We start from the raw sequence: 13831 nt of genomic DNA, 5'->3' as shown, positions 1-13831 counted from the left end.
AAAAAAAAGTTTCTGGATGGACTGAAACAGACAAAACAAAGTCTTCTACTGCAATATGAAGAAATGCAGAATGATGTTGTGAGAAAGATGGGGATGATAAGCTCCTCTGCTACCATGATCCATTTATGCAAATAGATGCTGGCTGATCAGGATGAAAATTGTTAGGTGGTTGTTTCTGATCAGTGAAGACTCAAAAGTTTCAAAGGGCCTGATTCTGTGCCATAGGCCTCTCTGACAAAGGATCTGTGGGTAGAAATCATTTTGAACATAACATTTTGTGTTACTTGCAATGTCAATGGAACTGTACGGCTGTTAGATATTGTACTGTGTATCAGGATGGTGTATGTTTTTGAAACTCATCGTAAGTCAGAGAGAGAGTCAGAGAGATTGTGTGTGTGTGTGGTTTGGGGAGGGGGGTGGGGGAAAACATTTGGTTACGTACCTACACATTAATCATTCTATGTTAGACTTTGACACAGATTATGCATTTGGAATTCATATTATTTGATTGCTGTGTCTATGTAAGTGACAAAAGATTAATTGTCCTTCACAATTACTGATAGCTGAAATGTATCCTTCAATTCAATTTGGGCTCAATATGTACTTTACATATGGTTGCTCAAAGTAATTGCATCAGCTATTTATTCACCTTGATTGTAACATTAAAATTATCGTTACTAAATGCAGACAATATAAAGATTGGTGAACTTGTGGGGAGGGTAGAAGTTTGTCAAAGGATACAGCAGGATATAGATCACTTTCAGATATGGGTGGAGAAATGACAGATTGAGTTTAATTCAGCAGGTGTAAGATGCTGGACTTTGGGAGATCAATTGTTAAGGAAAGGTATACAGTTAATGGCTGTACTCTGAACAACATTGGGGTTCAAGTCTATAGCTCCCTGAAAGTGGCCATGCAAGTAGATAGGGTGGTATCTAGAAGGCAGCGTATGGCGTGCTTGCCTTATTGGTTGACTTTCCTTGGGCCATAATTAGAGTTTTGTGTCAAAAGATTAATTCTGTCCTTCTCAGTTACTGATAGATGAAATGTTTCCTTCAATGTGCTCACTATCTACCTCACATATAACTACAAACTAACAGCATCATCTATTTGTTCACCTCGATTGTTACGTTAAAAGTATCCTGACTAAAATTCAAAACCTGTGAGGACAACCTCAATCGGGACCTTGGGTTCCTGTCACACTACACACTCACACTCATGCAGACCCTCTCTCATCCACATGCTTTCCCTCATACATGCACATCCCCATGCACACACCCTCTCACAGGCTTATACTCTATCACACTCATACACACACTTTACCAAGCATATACTCTGCTCCCTCTCTCTTACGCACGCACACACATATGCAAGTCTCTGGGGTGAATTTGCATTTGCAGAATTATATTTGCGGATACATTCTATGTTGCTCAAAAAGAGCACAATCTGCAGGCAGTCAATCCATGTAATATTTTATATATTCCTACTTTGGCAATAGAACCAGTCTGACTCAAGATTGGGATACAGACAGACTCTAACCTCACACCTTTAATACATTGTTTGAGTTGAGATGTCACCCTTTTTTAAATAAAATCTGAAGTCATCTTTGGAATGTGACTTAAAAGAAGTTTTGGGATGTACATATTAATGAACCGAAACCTGCAACCCATTCTAAAAGATGAAACACTGAACAGCAATCTAGGTTTCTTCAAAATATCATTTCAGTTGCATGACACTATAATCTTTTATGATAGATTCTATGTCTCATGATCCTGTTTCACGGCTACCTGATGAAGGAGCAGCGATCTGAAAGCTAGTACTTCCAAATGAACCTGCTGGACTATAATCTGGTGTTGCGTGATTTTTCAGTTGTGGTCAGCACATTACAGGAAGGACGTGGAGGATTTAGAGAGGGTGCAGAAGAAGTTTGCCAGAATGTTGTCTAGCTGGTATGAGCTATAAAGAGAAGCTAGAAAAACCCAAATAGTTTTCTTCTGAGCAGCAGAGACTGAGGGCAGACTTAATAAAAGTCTATAACATTTTGAGAAGAGTTGTAGCTCAGGTTGAGGTTCTAGATCTAGCTTTGCTCGCTGAGCTGGATGGTTCTTTTTCAGATGTTTTGTCACCATACTAGATACCATCGTCAGTGAACGTCCAGATGAAGCACTGGTGGTAATGGCCCGCTTTCTATTTGGACAAACAGGCAGAAAAGTAGGCACTGGGATACATTAACATCAACTAGCCACAAAATGACATGATCCACTCTCACTAGTATCCTTATACAGATGAAGAAGGACACCACTTCAATTAGGACAACACATCCATCCTAAGAAAGGCCAAACAGAGAAGCATGGTATTCCAAACGGAACTCTAAAAACAAACACGTTGACTTGAATTCCATTTACCACCCCAGAGAAAACAGACACTAAATGACATCACCAACCCAAGGAAATCTAAACACATAACTACCACCAGTGCTTCATCCTGAGGCTCACTGATGATGTTACCTAGTATGGTGACAAAATGTCTGAAAACAAACCTTCCAGCTCAGCGAGCAAACCTATATCCAGAAGTCTATAAAATTATAAGATGCATGGTTAAAGCTGATGGTCAGAATCTTTTTCCAAGAGTTGAAATGTCTAAAACTAAAAGGCATGCATATAAGGGGGAAAGTTCAAAGGAGACCTAAGGTGTAGTTTTTTTTTAATGTAGTGAATGGTAGGAGTGGCATGCACTGCAAGGGGTGATGATGGAGTCAGCCACGATAAAGGTATTGAAGGGACTTTTAAAAAAGCAAATTAATATGCAAGAAATGGAGGGATATGGACCATGGGCAGGCAGAAGGGATTAAATTTCATTCGGCGCCATGTTCGGCACAACATCGTGGGCTGAAGGACCCATTCCTGTGCTGTACCGTTCTATGTTCAGATTTAATGCAATGTATATTTCGGATGAGGATTCACTCATGTTGATTGGAACTGGGTAGCATGCATTGAGAATATAGATAAAAAAAAATATAAACTTCTATTTCCTTGGTGGTGTTGTTTGACTCTTGGTTTGAACATATCTCCCTGGAAATGGAGCTCAATATGAACCTGACTCAATCCACTCTGTGACTGGAAAGAAGAGGAGAGACATTCTACAGCAGGACTTCGGAGAACTCGGAAGAAGGCTGAAAAGCAGGACATCCAGGGTGGTTATCTCCGGTTTGCTTCCAGTTCCTCGGGCTGGAGGGGACAGGAACAGGGAGATAATGGATTTGAATGTGTGGCTGGGGAACTGGTGCAGGAAGCAAGGATAAGGATTTAAATTCTTGGATCACTGGGGTATGTTTAGCGGTAAGGATAAATTATACGAGAGGGACAGGTTGAACCTTAATAGGTGGGGGACCAGCATTCTGGCAGGTAGGTTTGCCACTGCAACACAGCTGCATTTAAACTAAATAGCGGGGGGAGGGGACAAACTGAAAGTTTAAGAAGGAAGTTAAAGGAAAAGTTAGAACAAGAGAAGTCAAGAAAGACAACGGAATCAATGGAGCAGAAAACTCAGAAAAGGATCATGCCGTAAGGTCAAGTGAAATAGGATTGATAGGAAGGGTGAGGGGAGTAACAAATTAAAAATATTATATATGAATGCACGAAGCATTAAAAATAAGATGGATGAGCTTGAGGCTCATTTGGAAATTGGCAGTTCCGATGTTGTGGGGATAACTGAGACGTGGGTCAGGTGCCTGGGAAATGAATATTCAAGGCTATACGTGCTATCGTAAGGAGAGACTGACTGGCAGAGGTGGTGGTGTGGCCCTGTTCAGTCCCTTGCGCGGGGGACCTAGAATCAGGGGATATAGAGTCAGTATAGATAGAGCTGAGAAATTCTAAGGGTAGAAAGACCCTAATGCGAATTATCTACAGGCCCCCAAACAGTAGCCTGGATGTAGTGTGTAAGTTGAATAAGGAGCTGAAATTAGCTTGTCGCAAAGATATCACTACAGTTGTTATGGGGGATTTCAACATGCAGGTAGACTGGGAGAATCAGGATGGTACTGGACTCCAAGAAAGGGAGTTTGTGGAGTGCCTCCAAGATGGATTCTTAGAACAACTTGTGCTGGAGCCTAGCAGGGAGAAAGCAATTCTAGATCTGCTGTTGTGCAATGAACTGGATTTGATTAGGGACCTCGAAGTAAAGGAGCCATTAGGAGGTAGTGACCACAATACAATAAGCTTTAATCTGCAGTTTGAAAGGGAGAGGGTAGAATCGGAAGTGACAATATTTCAGTTGAATAAGGGGAACTATGGAGCTATGAGGGAGGAGCTGGCCAAAGTTCAATGGTGCAATACCCTAGCAAGGACGGCAGTGGAACAACAATGTCAGATATTTCTGAGTATAATGCAGAAGGTGCAGGATCAGTTCATTCCAAAAAGGAAGAAAGATCCGAAGTGGAGGCAGGGGTGGCCGTGGCTGACGAGGGAAGTTAAGGACCATGTAAAGACAAAAGGGAAAAAGTATAACATAGCAAAGCTGAGTGGGAAATTGAAGGACTGGGAAGCTTTTAAAGAACAACAGAGGATAACTAAAAAGGTAATTCTCAAAGAAAAAATAAGGTACGAAGGTAAACTGGCCAAAAATATAAAGGAGGATAGTAAAGGCTTTTCTAGGTATGTGAAAAGAAAACAATTGGTTAAGACTAAAATTGGGCCCTTGAAGACAGAAACAGGTGTATTTATTATAGGGAACAAAGAAATGGCAGAAGAGTTGAATTGGTACTTTAGATCTGTCTTCACTGGGGAAAACACAAGCAATCTCCCAGATGTAATAGTGGATGAAGCACCTGAACTGAAGGGAATTTATATTAGGCAGGAAATGGTGTTGGAGAGACTGTTAGGTCTGAAGGCTGATAAGTCCCCGGGACCTGATGGTCTGCATCCCAGGATACTGAAGGAGAAGGCTCTGGAAATCGTGGAGGGATTGGTGATCATTTTCCAATGTTCTATAGATTCAGGATGAGTTCCTGTGGATTGGAGGGTGGCTAATGTTGTCCCACTTTTTAAGAAAGGAGGGAGAGAGAAAACAGAGAATTATAGACCAGTTAGTCTGACCTCAGTGGTGGGAAAAATGCTGGAGTCAATTATAAAGGACGAAATTATGACACAGTGACAGGATAGGTCAGAGTCAGCCTGGATTTATGAAGGGGAAATCTTGCTTGAATAATCTTATGGAATTTTTTGAGGATGTAACTCTGAAGATGGACAAGGGAGATCCAGTGGCTGTAGTATACCTGGACTTTCAGAAAGCCTTTGATGAAGTCCCACATAGGAGGTTAATGAGCAAAATTAGGGCACATGGTATTAGGGGCAAAATACTGACATGGATTGAAAATTGGTTGGCTGACAGGAAACCAAGAGTAGTGATAAACGGCTCCCTTTCAGAATGGCAGGCGGTGACCAGTGGTGTGCCGAAGGGATCAGTGCTGGAACCGCAGCTTTTTCAATGTACATTAATGATATAGATGAAGGTATTAAAAGTAATATTAGCAAATTTGCTGATGACACAAAGCTGGGTGGCAGGGTGAAATGTGAAGAAGATGTTAGGAGAATTCAGGGTGACCTGGACAGGCTAGGTGAGTGGACGGATGCATGGCCGATGCAGTTTAATGTGGATAAATGTGTGGTTATCCACTTTGGTGGCAAGAACAGGAAGGGAGATTACTACCTAAATGGAGTCAAGTTAGGGAAAGGGGCAGTACAACGAGATCTAGATGTTCTTGTACATCAGTCAATGAAAGCAAGCATGCAGTTACAGCAGGCAGTGAAGATTGCTAATAGCATGCTGGCCTTCATAACAAGAAGAATAGAGTACAGAAGCAAAGAGGTCCTTCTGCACCTGTACAGGGCCCTGGTGAGACCGCACCTGGAATATTGTGTGCAATTTTGGTCTCCAACTTTGAAGAAAAGACATTCTGGCTATTGAGGGAATGCAGCGTAGGTTCACAAGGTCAATTCCTGGAATGGCTAGACTATCTTACGCTGAAAGATTGGAGCGATGAGGGCAGAGCAGTAGATGTGATTTATATGGACTTCAGTAAGGCGTTTTACAAGGTTCCCCATGAGGACTGCTTAGCAAGGTTAGATCTCGTGGAATACAGGGAGAACTAGCCATTTGGATACAGAACTGGCTCAAAGGTAGAAGACAGAGGGTGGTGGTGGAGGGTTGGTTTTCAGACTGGAGGCCTGTGACCAGTGGAGTGCCACAAGGATCGGTGCTGGGCCCTCTACCTTTTGTCATTTACATAAATGATTTGGATGTGAGCATAAGAGATACAGTTAGCAAGTTTGCAAATGACACCAAAATTGGAGGTGTAATGGACAGCGAAGAGGGTTACCTCAGATTACAACAGGATCTGGACCAGATGGGCCAATGGGCTGAGAAGTGGCAGATGGAGTTTAATTCAGATAAATGCAAGGTGCTGCATTTTGGGAAAGCAAATCTTAGCAGACTTATACACTTAATGGTAAGGTCCTAGGGCGTGTTGCTGAACAAAGTGACCATGGAGTGCAGGTTCATAGCTCCTGAAAGTGGAGTTGCAGGTAGATAGGATAGTGAAGAAGGCGTTTGGTATGCTTTTCTTTATTGGTCAGAGTATTGTATACAGGAGTTGGGAGGTCATGTTGCGGCTGTACAGGACATTGGTTAGGCCACTGTTGGAATATTGCATGCAATTCTGGTCTTCCTCCTATCGGAAAAATGCTGTGAAACTTGAAAGGGTTCAGAAAAGATTTACAAGGATGTTGTCAGGGTTGGAGGATCTGTGTTATAGGGAGAGGCTGAACAGGCTGGGGCTGTTTTCCCTAGAGCGTCGGAGGCTGAGGGGTGATCTTATAGAGGTTTACAAAATTATGAGGGGCATGGATAGGATAAATAGGCAAAGTATTTTCCCTGGGGTCTGGGAGTCCAGAACTAGAGGGCATAGGTTTAGGGTGAGAGGGAAAAGATATAAAAGAGACCTAAGGGGCAACTTTTTCACGCAGATGGTGGTACGGGTATGGAATGAGCTGCCAGAGGAAGTGGTGGAGGCTAGTACAATTGCAACATTTAAGAGGCATTTGGATGGGTATATGAATAGGAAGGGTTTGGAGGGATATGGGCCAGATGCTGGCAGGTGGGACTAGATTGGGTTGGGATATCTGGTTGGCATGGACGGATTGGACCGATGGGTCTGTTTCCATGCTGTACATCTCTATAACTATATGACTGGGCTTGTATACACTTGAGTTTAGAAGACTGAGAGGGGATCTGATCGAAACGTATAAGATTATTAAAGGATTGGTCCCACTGGAGGCAGGGAGCATGTTTCCGCTGATGGGTGAGTCCCGAACCAGAGGACACAGTATAAAAATAAGGGGTAGTCCACTTAGAACAGAGTTGAGGAGAAACTTCTTCACCCAGAGAGTGGTGGGTGTATGGAATCCTCTGCCCCAGAAGGCTGTGGAGGCCAAGTCTCTGGATACTTTCAAGAAAGAGTTGGATAGAGCTCTTAAGGATAGTGGAATCATGGGTTATGGGGATAAGGCAGGAACAGGATACTGATTGAGGATGACCAGCCATGATCATAATGAATCGTGGTGCTGGCTCGAAGGGCAGAATGGCCTACTCCTGCACCTATTGTCTATTGAAAGGATGTTCTTCGCTCTGACAGCAGTAACATACCTGCTGTTTGTTCGAAGCAGCTGTTCACATTTGGCTCTGTACCGAGGGAATATTACATTGTCTTGGTCCTTTGAGTACTTGCCTGGAGGAAGACAGAAGAGATACCTCCTGTAAATCAACATCAGTTGTGACTGGCAACATCAATGTAACATTTAGTTAATCACCACGAGGATTTTTTTGTTTAAAACCAGCAATTTAAACAGAACCACGGGTCTGATTCCACTCCTGCTCTGAGCTGCTCCTTGTCCATTTGTTCTTAAAATTCTAATACCAGATGAGTGAGATTCCGAAACTAAACAACACCCATACAGCTCCATGAATGGGGCCACCTGATGCAAGTTAGTATGTGAGTTTACTTATTGATCTATACCTGTCTGTTCCTGCTTGGTGAATGTGTGGGTGTAGTTATCAAACTGTAACTTTTGGTATATGGTAAATCTATTTACATATTCACACAGCATTGACTGGTCTGGTCTCATTGATAACTGGAGAATCATAAAAATAATACAGGTGGGGGGGGGTGCGGCATTCAGCCCATCTTGTCCATGCCTACATGCCCTTTCTCATCCCACCTTCCTGCCAGAGCCTGTAAACTTGCAGTTTACAACACTTGAGGTGCAGTTCCAGGGAATTTTTGTCTAAAAATATGTAAGGTCCCTGCCTGCACCACTAAATCAGGCAGCGAATTCCAGATACCCACCACTCTCTGCATAAAAAAAACATTTTTCCTCATAAATTCAATCCTACAGCCACTTAATTTGAATCTGTGATCCCTGGTTTTTGAACTCTCTGCTAAAGGAAACAGGTTCCTCCTGTCTAATGTCTCCCTCTCACTAGTTAGTTAAAAATCACACAACACCAGGTTATAGTTCAACAGGTTTATATGGAAGTGCACAATTTCAGACTGCTGCTTCTTCATCAGGTAGCTGACTATTTAGTACTGTAGACCCCAGTACCCATGGGGTATATCTTCCAGGACCTACAGCAGAAACACAAAACTGCAAATAGGTGCAAAACCATTAATTTAAATGGGAAATACACCTTCACGGCAGTCTCCTGTTCCCCTGGTTCTGAAACATTCCCTTTTATATACTCTGACCATTGTAAACCACGGTTAAGTGAAACCACGATAACTGGACCCACGGATATGAATGTCGCCCTGTATTCCTTAATCATGGCACCACTGTTCCAAGGAATACAACCCTAATCTCTCCAATCTCTCCTGATAGCTACAATTCACCAGCCCCGGCAACATTCTCGTAAATCTCCTCTGCACTCTCCACACAATGACATCCTTCCTGTAATGTGGTGATCCGACTGCACACAATATTCCTGTTGTAGCCACCAGTGCCTCACACAGTTTCATTGTTATTTTCTTATTTTTGTATTCAACCCTCTGCCAATAAAGGAGAGCATTCCATGTGCCTTCTTTACAGCCCCTTCTATCTTTAGGGACCTGAGCATTTGCACACTAAGATCTCTCACTTCACCTGTCCCCCTCAGTATATTCCAATTTATTGTCGATTCCCACCTACCGTCTGACTTCCCAAAATGCATTCCCTGACACTTATCAGAGCTGAACTCCATCCTGCCCACTCCACCAAAACATCTGTATAGTTTTGGAGCTTACAGCTATCCTCCACACTGTCCACGACATGGCCAATTTTTGTGTCATCTGCAAATTTCACAAATTTGCCCAACATACGCAACTCCAAATCATTAATGGATAAAACAAACAGCAGAGGGCCCAACACTGAGCTATGCAGAGCACCACTTGTAACAGCTTTCCGTTCACAAGGGCCACCATTGACCATTATCCTTTCTTTCCTGTGACTGAGCCAACTTTGGATCCAATTCAACACATGACCCTGTATCCCTTGGGATATTACTTAGAACATAGAACATAGAACATAGAAGAATACAGCGCAGTACAGGCCCTAGGGCCCTCGATGTTGCGCCGATCCAAGCCCACCTAAACTACACTAACCAATACCCGACTCCATACGGGGGGAAAAGGTTCACACTGTCAACCCTATCTAACCCGCTAATCATCTTGTACACCTCAATCAAGTCACCCGTAAACCTTCTTTTCTCTAGTGAAAACAGCCCCAAGTGCCTCAGTCTTTCCTCATACGATTTTTCTTCCATACCAGGCAACATCCTGGTAAACCTCCTCTGCACCCGTTCCAATGCCTCCACATCCTTCCTATAGTATGGCGACCAAAACTGCACACAATATTCCAGATGCGGTCGTACCAGAGTCTTATACAACTGCATCATGACCTCAGGACTCCGGAACTCAATTCCTCTACCAATAAAAGCCAGTACGCCATATGCCTTCCTCACCGCACTATTTACCTGGGTGGCAACTTTCAGAGATCTGTGTACATGGACACCAAGATCCCTCTGCTCATCCACACTACCAAGTATCCGACCATTAGCCCAGTACCCCATCTTTTTGTTATTCTTCCCAAAGTGAATCACCTCGCACTTAGCTACATTGAATTCCATCTGCCACCTTTCTGCCCAGCTCTGCAGCTTCTCTATATCCTGCTGTAACCTGCCACATGCTTCCTCACTGTCAACAACTCCTCCGACTTTCGTATCATCTTCTTGGAGCAGTCTGCTGTGATGCTGATGCTGATGCTGCTGCTGCTCCTTTAACAAGCTTGTAAAAGACACAAGTACCGAAAAGTCGGAGTGGATGGGTTTTAGGGCCATTTTGATTATAGCTAACAGGTAATGCCTCAGTCAAAAGGCTTCCACATTTTTGAGAAGAACTTGTACAATGAGAGGGGAGTGGCCCAGTTTTCCCAGTTCAGCTTTTCTCTAGCTTGATTTGGTTTTTGGCTGTCTGGCTATTGACTGAAAGCAGTCAGGCAGTTGAAAAGGTTGCTGAACCCAAAGAAGCAGGTCCATGATGGTACTCTCTCTCTGACATCTCTCCTGTAAGACCCTGCGTTTGACTTTACCTTTTGTGCCAAGGGGTATTTATGGGGATTGTTGTAAATGTTGGGAACACCATCATAAAGTTGGTATAATCTGTTGAGTTTTCAGATTTTTAAGTTATTTAGTATTCTGCTCTCTTTTGTTTGTGTATCATTCTGTAAATGTGTAAATCAAACTGTTTTGTTTAAAACTACTGGTTTGACCAGCTGCACCCCTCCTGGAATATCTTTGTTACATCCGTTTAAAACAATTAGCAAAGTTAGGGTCTGGGTTACTTTCTTGAAATGTTTGGAGGGGATCTGGCCTTTTCCATAACAGATTGGGGGCTGTTTGCAGAATTTATTTTGTAGTTCTGATTTGGGATTTGATTTGTTGGATTCGAAGGCAGCAAGTGGTAAGTCTTAGCATCTTTTGTTCCGGGTGTTGGAATTCGATTGGTTTAAACAGCGCTTGGAGAAAGTGAGGACTACAGATGCTGGAGATCAGTGATGAGTGTGTGTTACTGGAAAACCAAGCAGATCAGGCAGCATCTGGGGAGTAGGAGAATCATGTTTTGGGCATCAGCCCTTCATCAGGAAACAGTGTTTGGGATAGCAATGGCTCTTTGAGTCATCAAGAGTTTTCTGGGGTGGAAGAAGTGGCTTCAGATTTTTGCAGAAAGTGATTAATACCAAGCTGCTGGAATTAACAGACAAGCTGGAGCTCAACTGCCTCCTTCCATGAGGAAAAGGGGGATAATTACAGTCATAGCTCACCATTTAAATTTGCTGGAAATGCCATCAGAATCTTTAGGGATGGCTAACATTTAATTGATAATGAAACAACTCGAGTTAGAGGCAGAAGTCAAGGAAAGGGCAACAGAATCGAAACAGTTTGAATTATGATTAAAAGTAGAAGAGAGGGAGAAGAGAGAAAAGGAGAGAGAGGAAAGGAATAAAGAGGGAGTTTGAACTTTGGTAATTGACGCTTCGACAGGAATTCAAAAATTCACTTCCTGAAGTAATGAGAACTCACATGTAAGAGCAGAGAGTTAAAACAGTAAGACTGACATCAGAAATGGCTGATGATTGAGTTGATCAATCAATCAAAATTGGGCTGCCAAAATCAATATCAATCCACGAGGGATAATAATTGTGGATAAGAGAAATTCTCACATGGAAAGTAAAAATTAGATCTCTGTGAAGATCACAAGGATAATTTACCACAGGGTAAAAAGGAAACCCTTGAAGGGGAAAGACATGTGAAAAAGCTGTGGTGTTTTTAATAAAGTAGGCCATGGAATCAGTATTAGCTGGTTAGGAAAAGCACTGAGAAACCAGATGTAGGAAAACAGGATAAGCCAGTGAATTTTGTTGGAGTGGTAACAGAGAGCACTGTGGAGACTAGAAAGGTGCACCAGAATGTACAAGCTGGTTGGAGGTTGTTTATGGAGGAAGTGCCAGATCTTCTTAAACCATACACCGTGAAGGTAAAGTTTACTCACATAGGCCAGGAGCAGCAGGTAAAGAGGGAACAATATTCAGAGATATAAGGATCCTCTCAATCTGTGATGCTAAAAGATGAGGATATATGTACCTCTAAAGGACTATTGCCAGAAAAGGCATGAGTGACAGGAATTCTCATTGAAATAAGAAATGCTCAATTGTAAGAAGTGAGGTTACAGTGTCTCGTGAAGAGGGGAGAAGTCATGGTAGGAGTACTGGACAAACTTTCAGCTCCAGGAATACAATTTGTCCTTGCTAATGATGTTGTTGATTCACTGGTGGGAGTGCCGATTGTGGTTGAAGAGCCAATGGAAATTCAGGCAACTGAACTATTGCAGGACACACATCCTGGGATGTTTCCTGACTGTGTGGTAACGAGGTCACAAAGTCACCAGTTGAAACAGGAAAGATCAAAGAGTACAGATAAGGAAGTTGAAGGGAAATTAGCAGAGACCCTGTTTGATCAGATAGTTGAGACAAACCAGGAACAGAGATGACAAAGCAGACATCTGTAGCTCAGGTAAATTAACTGAGTTACAGCAAAAAGATGAAAATTTAAAGCAATTGTATCAAAAGGCATACACAAATGAATCCAAATGTATCCCTAATTGTTATTATCTTAAAAATGATGTCTTAATGAGGAAATGGAAAACATCACACTCAGGCAGATGAGAAATGGGCAGAAGTTTATCGAGTTGTATTGCCTGTGGGTTATAGAAAGGACATGTTGCGAGATTAGCACATGAGCTACCTGTATAGATTGTCCGTTTGAAATTCACATTAGTTGTCACATATCGAGATGACAATTAAATATTCAGTAAAGGATTAATGATGTCCTTCTCAGTCACACATAAACTCCGTGTAAATGTGCTTCATCCCGGTTGGAGAATTTGAGCTGCAGGCAGAGGCTGAACAGGCTGGAACTGTTTTCCCTGGAGAGTGACCTTATAGAAATTTATAAAATCATAAGGCACATGGAGAAGTGGTGGAGCCTGGTACAATTATAACATTTAAAGGGCGTGTGTATAATGAGAAAGCCTTAAAACTTGTCCTTAAATACTTAGACTAAATGTAATGTTGAATTATAGAACTCAAGAAAATAAACAAGGCAGGCAGGGAGGCATCAAGCCACAAAAGGGGGAACCTAGGATGTGCAGAAGATAAAAAACATTTGTTCTCACCAAGTGATAACAGGATGCTCTAAAGCAATTAAGAACATTTCTGGATTAGTGGTGCTGGAAAAGCACAGCAGTTCAGACAGCATCCGAGGAGCAATAAAATGATGTTTCGGCCTCAGTTTCCTTTTGCTCATTGTTGTGATTATGTGTTTCTCGCTCCGCATGTCTGTTTCTGTTCCCCTGTATAGGCTGGAATTAACACAAAACTTGTCACTATGTAGAAAAAAAAAGCTCTCATCCATTCGAAACTGCGATTACAATTGTTTCAAGTTACACAAACCACTGGAACCTGACTGTGAATGTTTTCTACACTTGGGGTTGATGCAACTCGTTCTCAATTGCACGAAGTTGAAGAGAAATGATAAGAAAAAAGTTTTCTTGAATCACGAGTTGAGTCACGTCTTGACTGTGGGATGAATATATTTCTGAGACCTTGACTGATAACTGTGGGCCCAGAGACGTATCGATAACTGTGTGCTTTGAAAGTACGTGCAGTGTAACTGAACCACATTGCTG

The 13831-nt window shown here is 42.4% G+C and overlaps 1 long non-coding RNA gene across 1 annotated transcript in view; it reads left to right on the top strand.

The window, feature by feature from the left end:
- LOC122544646 overlaps nt 1–13831 on the top strand; it is a 54030-nt gene that overhangs the window by 16920 nt on the left and 23279 nt on the right. The gene's annotated exons all lie outside the window — the stretch shown is intronic.

Source organism: Chiloscyllium plagiosum, chromosome 50 (assembly GCF_004010195.1).
Source record: "Chiloscyllium plagiosum isolate BGI_BamShark_2017 chromosome 50, ASM401019v2, whole genome shotgun sequence".
Lineage (NCBI taxonomy): Eukaryota > Metazoa > Chordata > Chondrichthyes > Orectolobiformes > Hemiscylliidae > Chiloscyllium > Chiloscyllium plagiosum.
Note: the sequence above shows the minus strand (reverse complement) of the source record. Positions and strands in the feature narration are given on the sequence as shown.